This window comes from Macaca nemestrina, chromosome X (assembly GCF_043159975.1).
Source record: "Macaca nemestrina isolate mMacNem1 chromosome X, mMacNem.hap1, whole genome shotgun sequence".
Lineage (NCBI taxonomy): Eukaryota > Metazoa > Chordata > Mammalia > Primates > Cercopithecidae > Macaca > Macaca nemestrina.
The window spans coordinates 36282231-36299799 of NC_092145.1; the positions used below are offsets into that span (position 1 = coordinate 36282231).

Consider the following 17569-nt stretch of genomic DNA (forward strand, 5'->3'; position numbering starts at 1 on the left):
TAAGTTCTCAACACAGATAATTGTAAACAGGTTTTCCACCTGCATGAATGTCTGATGGGATCTTTGAGAGCCATGAAGGATGCAGGACTGTCTTGTGCCTTGCAGATGTGCAGCTTCCCTGGCCTTTCTCCAGTAAATGCCAGCAGAATACCCCAATCACTGTGGTACTCTTCCCCGCAAATTTCCAAAATGCTTCCTAGGAGGTGGTGCTATTCTTGCTGAGAACCACTGCTCTAGCTGCTTCCTCTGATTAGAATGTTCTTTTCCCAGTTTGCAGAGTTGATTTCTTTTTGTCATTCAGAGCTCAACTTAAATGTTACCTCCTCTCAGAGGGCTTTGCCTGACTGCCCAATCTATAGGGCCCTCAGTCTACCACATTGTCCCATTTCAATTGTCTGTATAGCATTTATCCCTGTCTGCTGTTTTCCTTTCCTGTCATTTTATTGTCTGTTTCCACCTACCAGAATGTAAGATCCATGAGGGAAGGGATCTTGTCTCTTGTTCACAGCAATGTCCTTGTTACCTGGAATGGTGGCTGGCACATTAGTGCCCAGCAATCATTAGTTAGATGAAAGGAAGGAAGGAAGGGAGGGAGGAAGGGAGGGAGGGAGGGAGGGAGAGAGGGAGGGAGGGAGGGAGGGAGGGAGGGAAGGAAATCTCTTCTTCAGTTGTACAAGTTGCAGAAGATTGGCAGAACATGTCTTCATGAAATGGTTTAAGTTAAATATGATAAATACCAAAATATTAGCTTAATTCACAAGATCAGTAGACTCATCAATTTGCAGCAAATAATATCAACCTCCTCAGAAGTTGGGTATTTGCTATTTTAAGTTCCCAGCCACATCTGTAATTTTAAAAAGAACTGTGATATTTGACAAAGACACTTGCTTTGTTCCCAGTCATCATTTTCACTCTGTCTTTGGCAGCAGTTTTGGTAAGTGTGTGAACAATGAATTCAGCAGATCTAACCTTTGCAATTCAGTACAACCTTATAAAATGTGGTTTCCACAGCTTTTGTCTTTGGCCTGTTGTGTTTAGCTTTAGGTGATGATGAAATGTCCTTCTATTCTGCTTCAAAATTTTTGATGATATTTGAAGCAGGAAGATTTTGTATCAAAATATATGAGCCTTTTCATTTATTCACTCACTCATTCACTCATTTATTCATTTACTCATTCCGCAAATGTTTATTGAATACTTACTCTATATCAGGAACTGTGCAAGTGATACATATGTCACATAATGGAGTTTAATTTTCTCTCATTACCAGGCGATATGGTTTGGCTGTGTTCCCACCCAAATCTCATCTTGAATCGTAACTCCAACAATTCCCTCATGTTGTGGGAGGAACCCACTAGAAGGTAATTGAATCATGGGGGTGGCTCTTTCCTGTGCTGTTCTCGTGATAGTGGATAAGTTTCACAAGTTCTGATGGTTTTAAAAATGGGAGTTTCCCTGCACAAGCTCTCTCTTTGCCTGCTGCCATCCATGTAAGATGTGACTTGCTCCTCCTTGCCTTCCAACACGATCATGAGGCCTCCCCAGCCATGTGGAATTGTAAGTCCATTAAACCTCTTTCTTTTGTAAGTTGCACAGTCTCAGGTATGTCTTTATCAGCGGTGTGAAAATGAACTAATACACCAGGCCATGGTAATCCAAATTTCAGTTATTTTTCATGGGAGTTGCATGATACTTTTGGTTTCTTTGCTGCTGTTTTGTTTGTTTTTGTTTTCAGAGACAGGGTCTCGCTCTGTCACCCAGGTGGGACTGCAATGGCATGATCATAACTCACTGCTGCCTCCAACTCCTGGGTTTGAGTGATACTCTCACCTCAGCCTCTGCAGTAGCTAGGACTACAGGCATATGCCACCACGCCCAGCTAATTTTCAAAATTTTTTTGTAGAGATGAGGTCTCACTGTGTTGCTCAGGCTGGTCTTGAACTCTTGGGCTCAAGCAATCCTCCTCCTGCCTTGGCCTCCCAAAATGTTGGGATTGCAGGCATGAGCCACTGTGCCTGGCACTGCTGGTTTTTTTTTTTTTTTTTGAGACGGAGTATCGCTCTTGTTGCCCAGGCTGGAGTGCAGTGGTGCGATCTTGACTCACTGCAACCTCTGCCTCCCGGGTTCAAGCGATTCTCCTGCCTTAGCCTCCTGAGTAGCTGGGATTACAGGCATGCACCACCACACCTGGATAATTTTTTTTTTTTTTTTTAGTAGAGATGAGATTTCTCCATGTTGGTCAGGCTAGTCTCGAACTCCTGACCTCAGATGATCTGCCCACCTCAGCCTCCCAAAGTGCTGGGATTATAGGCATGAGCCACCATGCCTGGCCAGTATTTTTTTTTTTACACCAGTAGATGGTCCAAGTGTTGGAGTGCTACATCTCTAATAACTATCTGAAGACCTACAATTAAAGTCGTAACATTTTTATCACACAGATTCCACCACTATACTTTGTGTAATTGATATACAGCATAATCACCATGTTTTGTTGTAGAGTCCTAGGAATTTGGGCACATGTATAGACTGGTGTGACCACTACCACAATAAGGATCCAGAACTGTTCCCAACTTCTCATGTGCTGTCCTTTTGTAGTCAAGCCCTCCCCAACCCCCACCTGGGCAACCACAGATTTGTTCTCTATCCCTATCGTGTTGCCTTCTGAGAATGTCATATAAATGGAAGCATATAGCATGTAACCTTTTGAAACTGGCTTTTTCTTTTTCTTTTTTATTTTTTATTATTATTATACTTTAAGTTCTAGGGTACATGTGCATAACGTGCAGGTTTGTTACATATGTATACTTGTGCCATGTTGCTGTGCTGCACCCATCAACTCGTCAGCACCCATTAACTCGTCACAATACCTTTAAGATTTATCCATGTTGTGTTCATCAATAGTTTCTTCCTTTTGATTGCTGGATAGTATTCCATAGTATGGATGTACCACAATTTGTTTATCCATTGTTTTAGTTTGTGCTGCTACCACAAAATACCTGCGACTCGGTAACTTACAAAGAACAAAAATTTATTGCTTACAAATCTGGAAGCTGGAAAGTCCGTAACAAAGGTGCTGGCATCTGGTATGGTGAGTCCTTCTTGCTGCACCACCTCATGGCAAAAGGTGGAATAGCAAACTAACCAAATGCAACTTGAAGCCTCTTTTATAAGGGCCTTAGTCCCTTCTATGAAGGAGAAGCCCTAATGGCTTAATCACCTGTTAAAGGCACCACGTCTGGATGCCATCACATTGGCAACACCTTTATTTTGGAGGGGACACATTCAAATGATAGCATCCCTTCATCTGTTGATGGACATTTGGTCTGATTCTGGTTTTTGGCTATTATGAATAATGCTGCTGTGAACATTCATGTACAGGTGTTTGTATTAAAATGCTTCCTTTTATTTACTACCTAAAAGGTAGCATTCTATAGACATATCTTTGGCACTTTGCTTTTTCACTGTAACTTTATTTTAGAAGTCACTCCACTTCAGTTTGTAGAGACTTTTCTCACTTTTTTTTTTTTTTTTACAGCCACATAGTATTCTATTGTATGGAGGTACCATAGCTTATTCAGCTATAAACCTATGTATGGACATTTATATTATTTCCAATATTTTGCAATTATAAGCAATGTTGTGATGAATGACCTTGTGCATATGTCTCTTTGGATTGTTAGGGGTTTATCTTCATCTACTGTGACACTTAAAAATCCTATTTATAGGCTGGGCATGGTGACTCAGCCTATGATCCCAGCACTTTGGGAGGCCAAGGCAGGAGGATCACTTGAGGCCAGGAGTTTGAGACCAGCCTGGGCAACATAGTGAGATGTCGTCTTTACAAAAAATTTTAAAAATTAGCTGAGTGTGGTGGTGTGCACCTGTAGCCCTAGCTATTGTGCAGGCTGAGGTGGGAGACTCCCTTGATCCCAGGAGTTTGAGGCCCTAGTGAGCTATGCTCTCCAGCCTGAGTGACAGAGCAAGACCTCATCTCTAAAAAATAAAAATAAAATAAAATCCCATTTGTAATCACTGACCCACGGTGAGTTTAACAGAAAACAAAACAGAAAAAATGAAGCACAGGCCCAACTTCTAGTAAAAACAATACACACTTTTACCTATTTCCTGTACTAAGGAGTTGTCAACTTTTATAAACCATGTGCTGGTGCACCAGTGAAAAAAATGCATTGAAGTAGTATATGAACCTTCAAGATACAAGGCCCCATCTTGCTGCTCTGGGTTGTGAAGTATGTCCCAAAATGGCAGTGGTCATTTGCAATGGGCAGATCAAGGAAACATGAGGTGTGCATGCTGGGTTATTGGCCATATGAATATTGAAATCACTGAGAATGGCAAGGGAAGTTGGAACAAAGAGGACAGAGAGACTGTGAGTGCAGAACTAAATTCTTCACAAATGAGGGTAGTGACTGGGAAGGTGATAGAAGACTGCCACCAGGAATGGGAGAGGATGATACAAGTGGATAGCATGAGCCAAGGAAGAGCTAGAGATTTCTCAGGAGGGAGGAGGAACGAAGATCAGAAAGTGGTCTTGGGGAGCGAGGAGAGCTGGAGCTCCACCTCCTGGCACTCCCTGAGGCATTTAGCTGTTGCGGGGATGAGAAAATAAACAACTTGCGCTTGAAAGGGGTCAGCAGACAGCCAAGGTTTCGATTACAGCAGGGATGGGGGAAGAATATCTTGAGAGATTTGAGGCTTTGGAATTTAACCCATCCTAGACTTGGAGTGCTAACCTTAACTAAAATCTCTCTCAACCTAACCTGCTGATAAGGTCCAGCTGTTGGAGTGTGAAGTGTTCTTTTACTTCTAGGTCAGTTGGTATTTGTGGCAGCAATGAAAGGGGGTGCAGTGAGTCACTAGCCTTTTGCTACCGGGGCACTGGTGTTATCAGTAGAGGGTCTTGACTGCAAGCTGTCCAGATTCTTGAAGTTTTGAACAAGTAATTGGACAAAATGCACAGCAAAGCAAGGAAAGAATGAAGCAATGAAAGAATGAAAGCAGGGATTTATTTAAAATGAAAGTGTACTCCACTCTGTGGGAGCGGCAGAGCAGCGCTCAAGACCCCCGATACAGAAACTTCTTGGGTCCAAATAACCCCTAGAGGGTTCCCATTGGCCACTTGGTGTTCACCCCATGTAAATGAAGTGGTGGCCCACAATCAGAGGCTGAAGTGAAGTTACAAAGGTCATTCTCCTATGCAAACTTCTGATTGGTGCAACCAATCAGAGGCTAAAGTGAAGTTACAAAGTTACACTCCTTTGCCTTTTGCAACCAGTGAGAGGTACTTTCAATTTCCCATCTGCCATCCAGAAAAGGTGGGGATTTGGAAAGGGAGTAGCCTCTGGTCCTTTTGTTACTTAGGCATGGAAAGTTAGGGTTTTCCTTTCAATTTAGTTCTAGGAAGTCAGCGTGAAATGGCCTTAGAGTCCATAACTCCAGTCCCTATTCTCCTGCCTCACTGGGAGTGGTTTTCAGTGTCTCTGCTGGGTGTTCTCCAAGGTTGACCTGAGGGCCTGGTTGGAGTGTCACAGGGTGGAGCTCCTCCTACCAGTGTGGCATGCATGGTTCTGGGGTTTCATGTCTGTCCCTAAACCACAGACTAGCCATATCTACCACAATATTGCCATCCTGTTGCTTTGCATATAATTTGCATGAGATTGTGTTACATTTAAAAGATATCAAAGGAAAACGCTGACTGACTACTTAGCTAGACTTCACCAGACAGCAGTCCCTGCTGTTGACTTCTTAGCTCTGCAGATCCAGAAATTCAGCTTTATCAGGGTACCCTGCAGCAAGCAGGCTCAGAAGGCTGACTCTTAATAACTACCAGTCACTCCTTGTTCTCCTTTGTTGGTTTTTCCTCATCTCCATGACCTCTAAAATATTCAAGTGCTCCAGGCTCACTCCTTGAGCTTTTTCTCCATTTAAACCGATTTCCATGCTGATCTCATCTAGTCTCATGGGTTTAAATGTCATCTATGTCCTGATGACTCCCAAATATATACTGTAGTGTTCCCTCATCTGAAGTTTCATGTTCCTCAGTTTCAGTTACCTGTGGTGAACTACAGTTTGCGAATATTAAATGGAAAATTCCAGAAATAAACAATTCGTAAGTTTTAAATTATGCACCATTCTGAGTAGTGTGATGAAATCTTGCTTTGTCCCACCTGGGATGTGAATCATCCCTCTGTCCAGTGTACCCAAGTTGTCCATGATACCTGCCTGTTGGTCTCTTAGTAGCTCTCTCGGTTATCAGGTGGAAAAAACAGTATATATGTTGGGTTCAATACTATCCATGTTTTCAGGCGTCCACTGGGGATCTTGGAACAGTTCTGCAGATAAGAGAGGACTACTGTATCTCCAGTTTGGACTTCTCCCCGAACTCTGGATTCCCATGTCCAGATACCCCCTTAATAGCTCCACTTTTATATTTCATACACATCTCAATCATAAAGTGTCTCAAATGAGACCCCTGATCTACCCCATCAAATCTGTCACTCCCTAACCTTCCCCATCTTGGCAAATGGAAACCTCATTTTTTTTTTTTTTTTTTGAGACACAGTCTTACTCTGTCATCCAGGTTGGAGTGCAGTTGTGCGATCTTGGCTCACTGCACACTCTGCCTCCTGGGCACAAGCAATTCTTGTGCCTCAGCCTCCTGAGTAGCTGGGACTACACGTGCGCGCCACCATGCCTGACAAATTTTTGTATTATTAGTAGAGACAGGGTTTCACCATGTTGACCAGGCTGGTCTTGAACTCCTGACCTCAGGTGATCCACCCACCTCGGCCTCCCAAATTGCTGGGATTACAGGCATGAGCCACCGCACCTGGCAGAAACTTCATTCTTTTGGTAACTCAGGCCAAAAATCTTGTAGTCATGCTTGACACCCCTTTTTCTCTTTAAAAACTATCATCCGTCACCTGCACTATTGGGATTATCTCTTAATGGGTCTTTCTGCTTCACCATTGCCCTCTTACACTGTATTCTCAAATCTGCAATTAGAATGATTGATCCTTTTAATTTTTTTTTTTTAATCAAGACAGAGTCTTACTCTGTGGCCCAGGCTGAAGTGCAGTGGCATGATCTTGGCTCACTGCCACCTCCACCTCCTGAAAGCAATTCTCCTGCCTCAGCCTCCCGAGTATCTGGATTACAGGCACCTACCACCACGCCCAGCTAATTTTTGTATTTTTAGTAGAAACGGAGTTACACCATGTTGGCCAGGCTGGTCTCGCACTCCTGACCTCGTGATCCTCCCACTTCGGCCCAAAGTGCTGGGATTACAGGCGTGAGCCACCGCATACGGCCAACTGATCCTTTCAGCATGAAAGTCAGATGGTGTCACTTCACTGTTCGGAACCCTCCGATGACTCTACGTCTCAAAGTAAAATCCAAAATCCTAACATTGCTCTGAAAGGCCCTACACAATCTTTCCCTCGTTCCCCCCACTGTCCCCACATTATCTCTCTGACTCCTCACCACTACTCTCCCCTGCATTCACTCCACTTCAGTCACACTGGCCTTTCTGCTGATCCGCAAACAAGCCAGGCACTCCCTACCTCAGGCCTCTGCAGTTGGTGTCTCTTCTGCCTGGAATGTTTTTCCATAGCCATCTGAATGGCTACTTTCTTCACCTCCTTCAGAGATTTTCTCAAATGTCTTCTTCTCAGTGAGGCCTGAATACTCTGTTTAAAATTGTAACCCCCACCTTGGTACATCCTATCCCCCTTCCCTGCTTTCTTGTTCTCTATAGAATTTACCACTATCCATCTGACACACTGTATATTTTTCTTCAAAAACCTCTCTCTCTCTTTTTTTTTTTTTTTTGAGATGGAGTCTTGCTCTGTTGCCCAGGCTGGAGTGCAGTGGCACGATCTTGGCTCACTGCAACCTCTGCCTCCCGGGGTCAAGTGATTCTCTTGCCTCAGCCTCCTGAGTAGTTGGGATTACAGGCATGCGCCACCACATCTGGCTAATTTTTTGTATTTTTAGTAGAAATGGGGTTTCGCCATGTTGTCCAGGCTGGTCTCAAACTCCTGACCTCAAGTCATCTGCCCACCTCACCCTCCCAAAGTTCTGGGATTACAGGCATGATCCACCACTCTGGGCCAAAATCTGTCTCTCTTTAGTCTACTAAGATGTAAGCTCTATGAGGGCAGAGGTTTCATCTGGTATACTTCCATATTTTTGGCATTTAAAACTGTAGCCTACTAGGCACTCAATAAATATTTATTAAATATATGAATGAATGAATGATTCTACTCATAAGATACAGATATATATGAACCAAAATGTCTGTTTATTAATTGACAGTGAGAACTATAACTGTTAAGCAGACCTGAATACTCACATAGGATATTCAGGGAACCCTCTTCGCTTTAGGGAAGTCTTAAGGGGCTATCACACTGCAATAAGAAGTTAGTATAAAACACAACCTTAGAGCAAAGGGAAATATTAAAATACTCTTCATAGGTCTTCTATTTTATTTTCTTTTTTTAAATGGACCTGACATTGTGAGCATATCTTCACAGGTAATTCTACCAATCCATCTTCACTTTAGGAATATTCCTTCCAATTAGAATTGTAATATCCATAGAAGCTGCTCTGGGATCACTCCTGCACAGGGCTTTTTGGCTTTCTTTTATCCAGTTTCTTTTCTTTTTTTTTTTTTTTTGAGATGGGGTTTTGCTCTTGTTGCCCAGGCTGGAGTGCACTGGTGGGATCTTGGCTCACTGCAACCTCTGCCTCCTGGGTTCAAGTGATTCTCCTGTCTCAGTCACCCGAGTAGCTGGGATTACAGGCGCCCACCACCATGCCCAGCTAATTTTTGTATTTTTCATAGAGACAGGGTTTTACCATGTTGGTCAGACTAGTTTCGAACTCCTGACCTCAGATGATCTGCCCACCTCGGCCTCCCAAAGTAATGGGATTACAGGCGTGAGCCACCGTGCCCGGCTCTTTTATCCAGTTTCTATGTAGCAGAAACACGGATAACTTTTAAGTTTTGCACTTGAGCAAATGGGTGGATGGTGATGTAATTAATTGAGATAGAGAAGGAATTTAAGCTTATTGATGACTTTATGTGAATAACTTAGACTGAAGGTGATGTGTCAGGATAAACTATAAAGAGTAAAAGCTTAGGTAAATCCAACTTTAGAGCTTGTTTCATGTTTTCAAACTGTTATATCAAAAGAAAAGTCTATTATGCCAGAGACTATCCACCAATATCCACATGCTCCCTTACATTTCCAGGCTTTCTTTTTGCCTAAGTGGAACCATGTGGTTTTGTTTTGGCGAGGGAACATGTGTAGGATTGATAACTGCCACTTCTAGGCCTGACCCATGTAATACCCTTAATGATTTTTCATGCTATTAATAAATCTCTTTGCTGTTGTACAGCAGGAAGCAAAGGACTCTGAAATGGTGAAAAACAATGCAAGGAACCTGTATCCTTGGGTTTCCCCTCAGAGGAAAACCACCCTGGACAGTTGCTCATACAGGAACCATCTCATGGGACTTTGTGTGAGTGAAAAATCAACCTTTGGGTAAGCCAATGAAATTTCAGCGTTTCTTTGTTACCACAGCAGATTCTAGTCTACCTGACTGTCTCTGTTTGTGTTGGTATACAGAAATCTCTGGCTGGGCGCAGTGGCTCATGCCTGTAATCCCAGAACTTTGGGAGGCCAAGGCGGGCAGATCACTTGAGGCCAAGAGTTGGAGACCAGCCTGGCCAACATAGTAAAACCCTGTCTTTACTAAAAATACAAAAAATTAGCGAGGTATGGTGGTGCGTGCCTGTAGTCCCAGCTACTTGGGAGTCTGAGGCACAAGAATCACCTGAGCCCAGGAGGCAGAGGTTGCAGTGAGCCAAGATCATGCCACTGCACTCCAGCCTGGGTGACAGAGTCAGACTCTGTCTCAAAAACAAAAACAAAAACAAACGAAAAGACCAGCCTGGCCAACGTGGCGAAACCCCGTCTCTACTAAAAATACAAAAAATTGGCTTGATATGGTAGTGCACACCTGTAGTCTCAGCTACTCGGGAGACTGAGGCACAAGAATCGCTTGAGTCTGGGAGGCAGTGGTTGATTGCAGTGAGTTGAGATTGTGCCACTGCACTCCAGCCTGGGTGACAGAGTGAGACTCTGTCAAACAAACAAAAAAAAAAAAAAAAAAAGAGAGAGAAAGAAAGGAAAGAAAGAAAAAGAAATATCTGAGCTAATAAAGAAAAGAGGTTTGTTTGGCTCATGGTTCCACGGGCTGGAATGTTGGGCCTCTTGGTAAAAGCCTCAGGCTGCTTCCACTCATGGCAGAAGGCAAAGGGGAGCCAGTGTGTGCAGAGATCACATGGAGAGAGAGGAAGCAAGGGAGAGAAGGGGGAGGTATCAGTCTCTTTATAACAACCAGCTCTCATGAGAAGTAATAGAGTGAGAACTCACTCACCACTTCCCTCCCTAGGGCATTAATCTATTCATGAGGGATTTGCCCCATTACCCAAAGATCTCCTAATAGGCCCCATCTCCAACACTGGGGATCAAATTTCCACATGAGTTTTGGGGGAACAAACATCCAAATGGCAGCACTAACTAATACATCTACACACTGTTGACCACAAGAAAGCCCCCTCTACCTGAGCTACACATGAAGATTATGAGAAGCACTTAATGCTTGACAGTTATGTTAAAGGTTTTTTTTTCCAGCTTTGTTACGAGCTTAGGGTAATGACCATATATAACTACTTTTGCTCAAGGAAGTCACTGACTTCCCTAAGGAAAATTCATCACTTGACTGAGTTTCAAGAAAAATCTTGTGTCTTTCTGGAACAAAAACCCTTAATCTGAATGATCATAAGCATGATTAGGATTAACTTTACGCAGCCCAAATGTATGCTTATATGATAAGCTTCATCAGTGTTCTATCCTGCCAGATAAACTGAATGCAATGATTACAAAAACTGTAGCTGCAGCACACATACCTTTTTTTTTTTTTTGAGACGGAGTCTTGCCCTGTCGCCCAGGCTGGAGTGCAGTGGCACGATCTCCGCTCACTGCAACCTCCGCCTCCCGGGTTCACGCCATTCTCCTGCCTCAGCTTCCGGAGTAGCTGGGACTACAGGCACGTGCCACCATGCCTGGCTAATTTTTTGTATTTTTAGTAGAGACGGGGTTTCACCATTGTTAGCCAGGATGGTCTCGATCTCCTGACCTTGTGATCTGCCCGCCTCGTCCTCCCAAAGTGCTGGGATTACAGGCGTGAGCCACCGTGTCCGGCAGCACACATGCCTTGATGAAGATTGTGAGGCTGTGGTATTAAATGGTTTTCATTATCTGATTTTCCTAGTTGTGAATTAAACTGAAGAACTTGCTGAAAACGTTTTGATCATAATGAAGAGACTCTTGAAATGCTTGATTAAGTGCATTCTAAAGAATTGCCCTAACGTGGATGGCAGTGGTGAGTGACTAATTGTGTCTATTTGGGTCTTCTAGGAAGCAGATGCTAATAAGGAGTTAGGAATGCAGGATGTTGATTGTGGCTAATACGTGTGAAAGATAAAAGGGCAGAGAGCAAGATTGGGTAGGAAAGGCATTCAAACTACGATGCATTATCTGACACATGTGAAAGGATAAGGGGTGGAAACAGAATTGGGCAGAGTTGCCTTAGATTTTAAGGCAGATATGACAAAGTCTTGGTCTCAACCCAGTGGGGAGTTCTGGAGGAAAGACTGCCTCTTAAAAGAGTCTCACATTGGGCAGAAGTGGCCAGGCCCTAGAACTGCCACCTTGCTTAGTTATTGACTGGAGGCTGCCCAGGGAAAGCATGGTTTTGTCAAGAATACTGCAGCCAGTCTTGGAAGGTCCTGCAACCTGAGGCTGTAAGCTAACTTCACTCCTCATAGTTCCACGGCAAAGTCTTTCTTGATGGGAGCTCTGAGCTATGCAGCTCCATGCTTGCCACAGTCCACCCTTGGTGTTGCCTGGATTGACTTCAGAGTTTCTGTTCAGAATTCCTGTGAACCTCAGAAGGTCTTCCTGAGGGAAGACTTGGAAGAGGAGGTTAGTGGGAAGAACTACAGCTCATCTTGCTGCAGTTGGTCTCAGGGCTGCCACTAGGTTTCATTTTCTTCCTTCTCTACAATCCATTCTATATTTGTACTGATTTTCTGCCTGCTTAATCTATCCATTGTTGACAGAGGGGTGTTGAAATCTCCAATGATAATAGTAGATGTATCTAGTTCTTCTTGCAGTTCTATCAGTTTTTGTCTCATTTATTTTGATGCTTTGTTGTTAGGTGCATACACGTTTTAAGATTGTAGTTTTCTTGAGACTTGACCCCCATAATGCCCCATTTTATTTTATTTTTTTTCAGAATTGTAAAATTTTATTTTCCACACGTCAACATCCTTATTAATACAGCTTGATTGAAAAAAACTCTGACCATAAGCATGTTGATGATTTCCCTTTGGAACTGGTGAAGTCAGAAAAATAAAATATTTATTTTGAATATATAGCATCCAAAATATTCACTTAATGTGGCCTTATCTGTTTATATTCAAAGGCTTTCTTCCCTCAAAATAAAGGTTCTAAGATAAATTCAAGATTCCTTTGAATGAAGAAAAGAAAACCGTCTGGGCACAGTGGCTGAGGCCTGTAATCCCAGCACTTTGGGAGGCCAGTGTGAGCGTTTCACTCCCAGGAGTTCAAGACCAGCCTGGGCAACTTAGGGAGACCCTGTCTCCACAAAATTGACAAAAAATTAGCCAGGTGTAATGGCACGCTCCTGTGCTCCCAGCTACTCAGAAGGCTGGGGTGGAAAGATTGCTGGAGCCAGGGAGGTTGAGGCTGCAGTAAGCCAAGATTGATTGCACCACTGCACTCCAGCCTGGGTGACAAAGTGAGACCCTGTCTCGAAAAACAAAAACAAAACCTTCTAAAACAGTGAGCTTACAAAATACAACAGACTGCTAGACACACTTAGTGGTAACGTGAAAGTATGTTCACTGAAAAGAAAATTTGAAGCATGACCATAAACCTTTGTGAAAAACCATAATATGCCCTTTACTTCATTTAACTATTTTATAAATACCAAGAGAAATTGGACACAGTTTGTGATGAAACTTAGAAAAATTTCTTTTTCCATAAAATAAGCATGTAAGTCTTTCCCTTTGGCTTCTTCTTCCATTCCTCCTTCCCTGTGCTGAAGAGATATTGAGTTCTTCCAGATTTTTGCTTAGCTGGGTGGTTTCCGAACTCAATGGACTCTCCAGGTAGGTAGTTCCTGCACAGGGTTTTCCTGTCACTGGATCTATGACTTTTCCAACGTTGAAAACTATCTCAGCCTGTTCATGTTTCACATGCTTTGTTCGTGGAACAGGTAAAGCCTTGAGAAGCACAATATCCCCAGTTGTGCACTGCTGAAGGGCATTGTGAGCAAAGTAGGTTTTTCTCTTATTATAATGCTTTAATAAATAGGGATCCAGAACAAGCCTGGTCACTCTCACTTTAGCAGTCATTTGCATTTTTGTCCAAGTCACCTTCCCCACAATCCATTTGGCATGGACGGATGAACGAACCATGGACATTCTGTGGCTATGGTCACCTCCGCTACTACTGTGCAGCCACCTGACCTGTGGAGTGCCAGTCACAGCATGATCCCCATTTTGTTCTTGATGACATTCCTTGTTCTGAAACCTACTTTATCTGATAGAAATATAACTACCCTAACTTTCTTTTGGTTAGTGTTTTTTTTTTTCTTTTTGTATATCTGTGGCTATCTTTTTACTTCGTTTTTAATTTTTTTGTAGAGATGGAGTCTCACTGTGTTGCCCAGGCTGGTCTCAAACTCCTCGGCTCAAGCAATCCTCCCGCCTCAGGCTCTCAAAGAGCTGGGATTACAGGTATGAGCCACCATACCTTTGACTTTTAATATGTCTCTGTCTTTATATTAAATCTGGGTTTCTTATAAACAGTATGTAATTGGGTCTTTTTTTCTTATCCACTATGACAATCTCTGTCTTTTAATTGGTGCATTTAAACCATTCACATTTAAGGTGACTTTGATATAGTCAGACTAATATCTACCATTTTTATAACTATTTTCTTTTGTATATTTATTTAAATTGATACATATTAGATGTACATATTTTTGGGATACATGTGATAATTTGATGCATTTACATAATCGGATCAGGGTAATTGGAATATCCATCACCTTAAACATAAATCTTTTTGTTGAATTATTCTCCTCTAGCTATTTTCTTTTTTTTTATTATTATTTTTTATTATACTTTAAGTTCTAGGGTACATGTACACAACGTGCAGGTTTGTTACATATGTATACATGTGCCATGTTGGTGTGCTGCACCCATTCACTCGTCATTTACATTAGGTATATCTCCTAATGCTATCCCTCCCCCCTACCCCCATCCCATGACCGGCCCCAGTGTGTGATGTTCCCCTTCCTGTGAGCAAGTGTTCTCATTGTTCAGTTCCCACCTATGAGTGAGAACATGCGGTGTTTGGTTTTCTGTTCTTGCGATAGTTTGCTGAGAATGATGGTTTCCAGCTACATCCATGTCCCTACAAAGGATATGAACTCATCCTTTTTTATGGCTGCATAGTATTCCATGGTATATATGTGCCACATTTTCTTAATCCAGTCTGTCATTGATGGACATTTGGGTTGTTTCCAAGTCTTTGCTATTGTGAATAGTGCTGCAATAAACGTACATGTGCATGTGTCTTTATAGCAGCATGATTTATAATCCTTTGGGTATATACCCAGTAAGGGGATGGCTGGGTCAAATGGCATTTCTAGTTCCAGATCCTTTTTTTTTTTTTTTTTTAATACTTTAATTTCTAGGGTACATGTGCACAACGTGCAGGTTTGTTACATATATATACATGTGCCATGTTGGTGTGCTGCACTCCTTAACTCATCATTTACATTAGGTATATCTCCTAATGCTATCCTTACCCCCTCCCCTCTACCCACAATAGGACCCAGTGTGTGATGCTCCCCTTCCTGTGTCCAAGTGATCTCATTGTTCAATTCCCACCTATGAATGAGAACATGTGGTATTTGGTTTTCTGTTCTTGCGATAGTTTGCTGAGAATGATGGTTTCCAGCTGCATCCATGTCCCTACAAAGGACACGAACTCATCCTTTTTTATGGCTGCATAGTATTCCATGGTATATATGTGCCACATTTTCTTAATCCAGTCATGACTCATTGATGGACATTTGGGTTGGTTCCAAGTCTTTGCTATTGTGAATAGTGCCACAGTAAACATACATGTGCATGTGTCTTTATAACAGCATGATTTATAATCCTTTGGGTATATAACCAGTAAGGGGATGGCTGGGTCAAATGGCATTTCTAGTTCTAGATCCTTGAGGAATCGCCATACTGTTTTCCACAATGGTTGAACTAGTTTACAGTCCCGCCAACAGTGTAAAAATGTTCCTATTTCTCCATATCCTCTCCAGCACCTGTTGTATCCTGACTTTTTAATGATCGCCATTCTAACTGGTGTGAGATGGTATCTCATTGTGTTTTTGATTTGCATTTCTCTGATGGCGAGTGATGATGAGCATTTTTTCATGTGTCTGTTGGCCGCATAAATGTCTTCTTTTGAGAAGTGTCTGTTCATATCCTTTGCCCACTTTTTAATGGGGTTGTTTGCTTTTTCTTGTAAATTTGTTTGAGTTCTTTGTAGGTTCTGGATATTAGCCCTTTGTCAGATGAGTAGATTGCAAAAATTTTCTCCCATTCTGTAGGTTGCCTGTTCACTCTGATGGTAGTTTCTTTTGCTGTGCAGAAGCTCTTTAGTTTAATTAGATCCCATTTGTCAATTTTGGCTTTTTTTTTTTTTTTTTTTTTTTGAGACGGAGTCTCGCTCTGTCGCCCAGGCTGGAGTGCAGTGGCCAGATCTCAGCTCACTGCAAGCTCCGCCTCCCGGGTTCCCGCCATTCTCCGGCCTCAGCCTCCCGAGTAGCTGGGACCACAGGCGCCGCCACCTCGCCCGGCTAATTTTTTGTGTTTTTAGTAGAGACGGGGTTTCGCCGTGTTAGCCAGGATGGTCTCGATCTCCTGACCTTGTGATCCGCCCGTCTCGGCCTCCCAAAGTGCTGGGATTACAGGCTTGAGCCACCGCGCCCGGCCAATTTTGGCTTTTGTTGCCATTGCTTTTGGTGTTTTAGACATGAAGTCCTTGCCCATGCCTATGTCCTGAATGACGTTGTCTAGGTTTTCTTCATCTCTTTTTGAGATGGAGTCTTGCTCTGTCATCCAAGCTGGAGTGCAGTGGTGCAATCTCAGCCTACTGCAACCTCTGCCTCCCGGGTTCAAGCAATTCTCCTGTCTCAGCCTCCCGAGTAGCTGGGACTACAGGTGCATGCTACCACACCTGGCTAATTTTTGTATTTTTAGTAGAGATGGAGTTTCACCACATTGGTTGGGCTGGTCTTGAACTCCTGACCTCAGGTGATCCACCTGCCTCGGCCTCCCAAAGTGCTGGGATTACTGGCGTGAGCCACCGCACCTGGCCTCTTCTAGGTATTTTGGAATGTACAGTTGATTCACATTAACTTTAGTCACTGTACTGATTATTGAAAACCAGGTCTTATTTCTTCTAAGTGTGTATTTGTGCCCATTTTTATAACTGTTTTCTATTTATTGCTCTTGTTCTTTGTTTTTTCCCCATCGTCTTTTTCTGCCTTTCCTGGTTTAAATTGAGCTTTTTAAATGATTCCATTTTATCTCCTCTCCTAATGTATCAGTTGCAATGGTTGCTCTATAGCTTATAATATACATTTTAATGAATTTATTTATTTTTGAGACCGGGTCTCACTTTGCCACCCAGGCTGGAGTGCAGTGGCTCGATCTTGGCTCACTGCAGCCTCGACCTCCTGGACTCAAGTGATCCTCCTACCTCAGCCCCCCAAGTAGCTGGGACTACAGATGCGTGCCATGGTGCCCGGCTAATTTTTGTATTTTTTTGTAGAGACAAGTTTTCGCTATGTTGGCCAGGCTGGTCTCAAACCCCTGAGCTCAAGCGATCCTCCTGCCTCAGCTTCCCAGTGTCAGGATTACAGACATGAGCTACCATGCTCAGCCTATAACGTACATTTTTAACTAATGTAAGTCAACCTTCAACTAACACTATAAGGCTTCATGAGTAGTTCAGGCACCTTATAACAGAGTATTTCTAATTCTTACTTACCATGTCTCTAACCTCCAAAATGCTTTGGTGACAGCTGTAGCGTATAGTTCAATGGGACTCCTGCTATGACCCTGGCAAGAGTGTGCCCACCTCTTACACTGTAGAGCCCCAGATTGTGGAGACTGAAAACACAATGTCTTGCTACTAGTAGGTTATTGAGAATGATGGTACTCTTGCTTTCACCCCTTGGTTCCTGCACCCATGTATTTTTCCTCTTGGTGAGATGGTGCCATATAGAGGTCTCTAATTTAGTGCTTACACTGCATCCTGGAGGATGCTACCACATCTTTGCAGCATGTTGCTTCTGAGCTGGTGCTTCAGCTGCT

General features: G+C 42.9%; 1 long non-coding RNA gene and 1 pseudogene across 1 annotated transcript in view; one reads left to right on the plus strand and one right to left on the minus strand.

Moving 5' to 3' along the window:
* Positions 1-17569, plus strand: part of LOC105468390 (uncharacterized) — a 57806-nt gene that overhangs the window by 3895 nt on the left and 36342 nt on the right. The window contains exons 2-5 of the long non-coding RNA XR_979462.3: positions 1271-1361; positions 9421-9566; positions 11362-11472; positions 13823-13915. This is a non-coding gene — a long non-coding RNA (uncharacterized lncRNA). The remainder of the gene's footprint in view (positions 1-1270; positions 1362-9420; positions 9567-11361; positions 11473-13822; positions 13916-17569) is intronic.
* LOC105468389 (small ribosomal subunit protein uS17m pseudogene) lies at positions 13082-13631 on the minus strand (annotated as a pseudogene).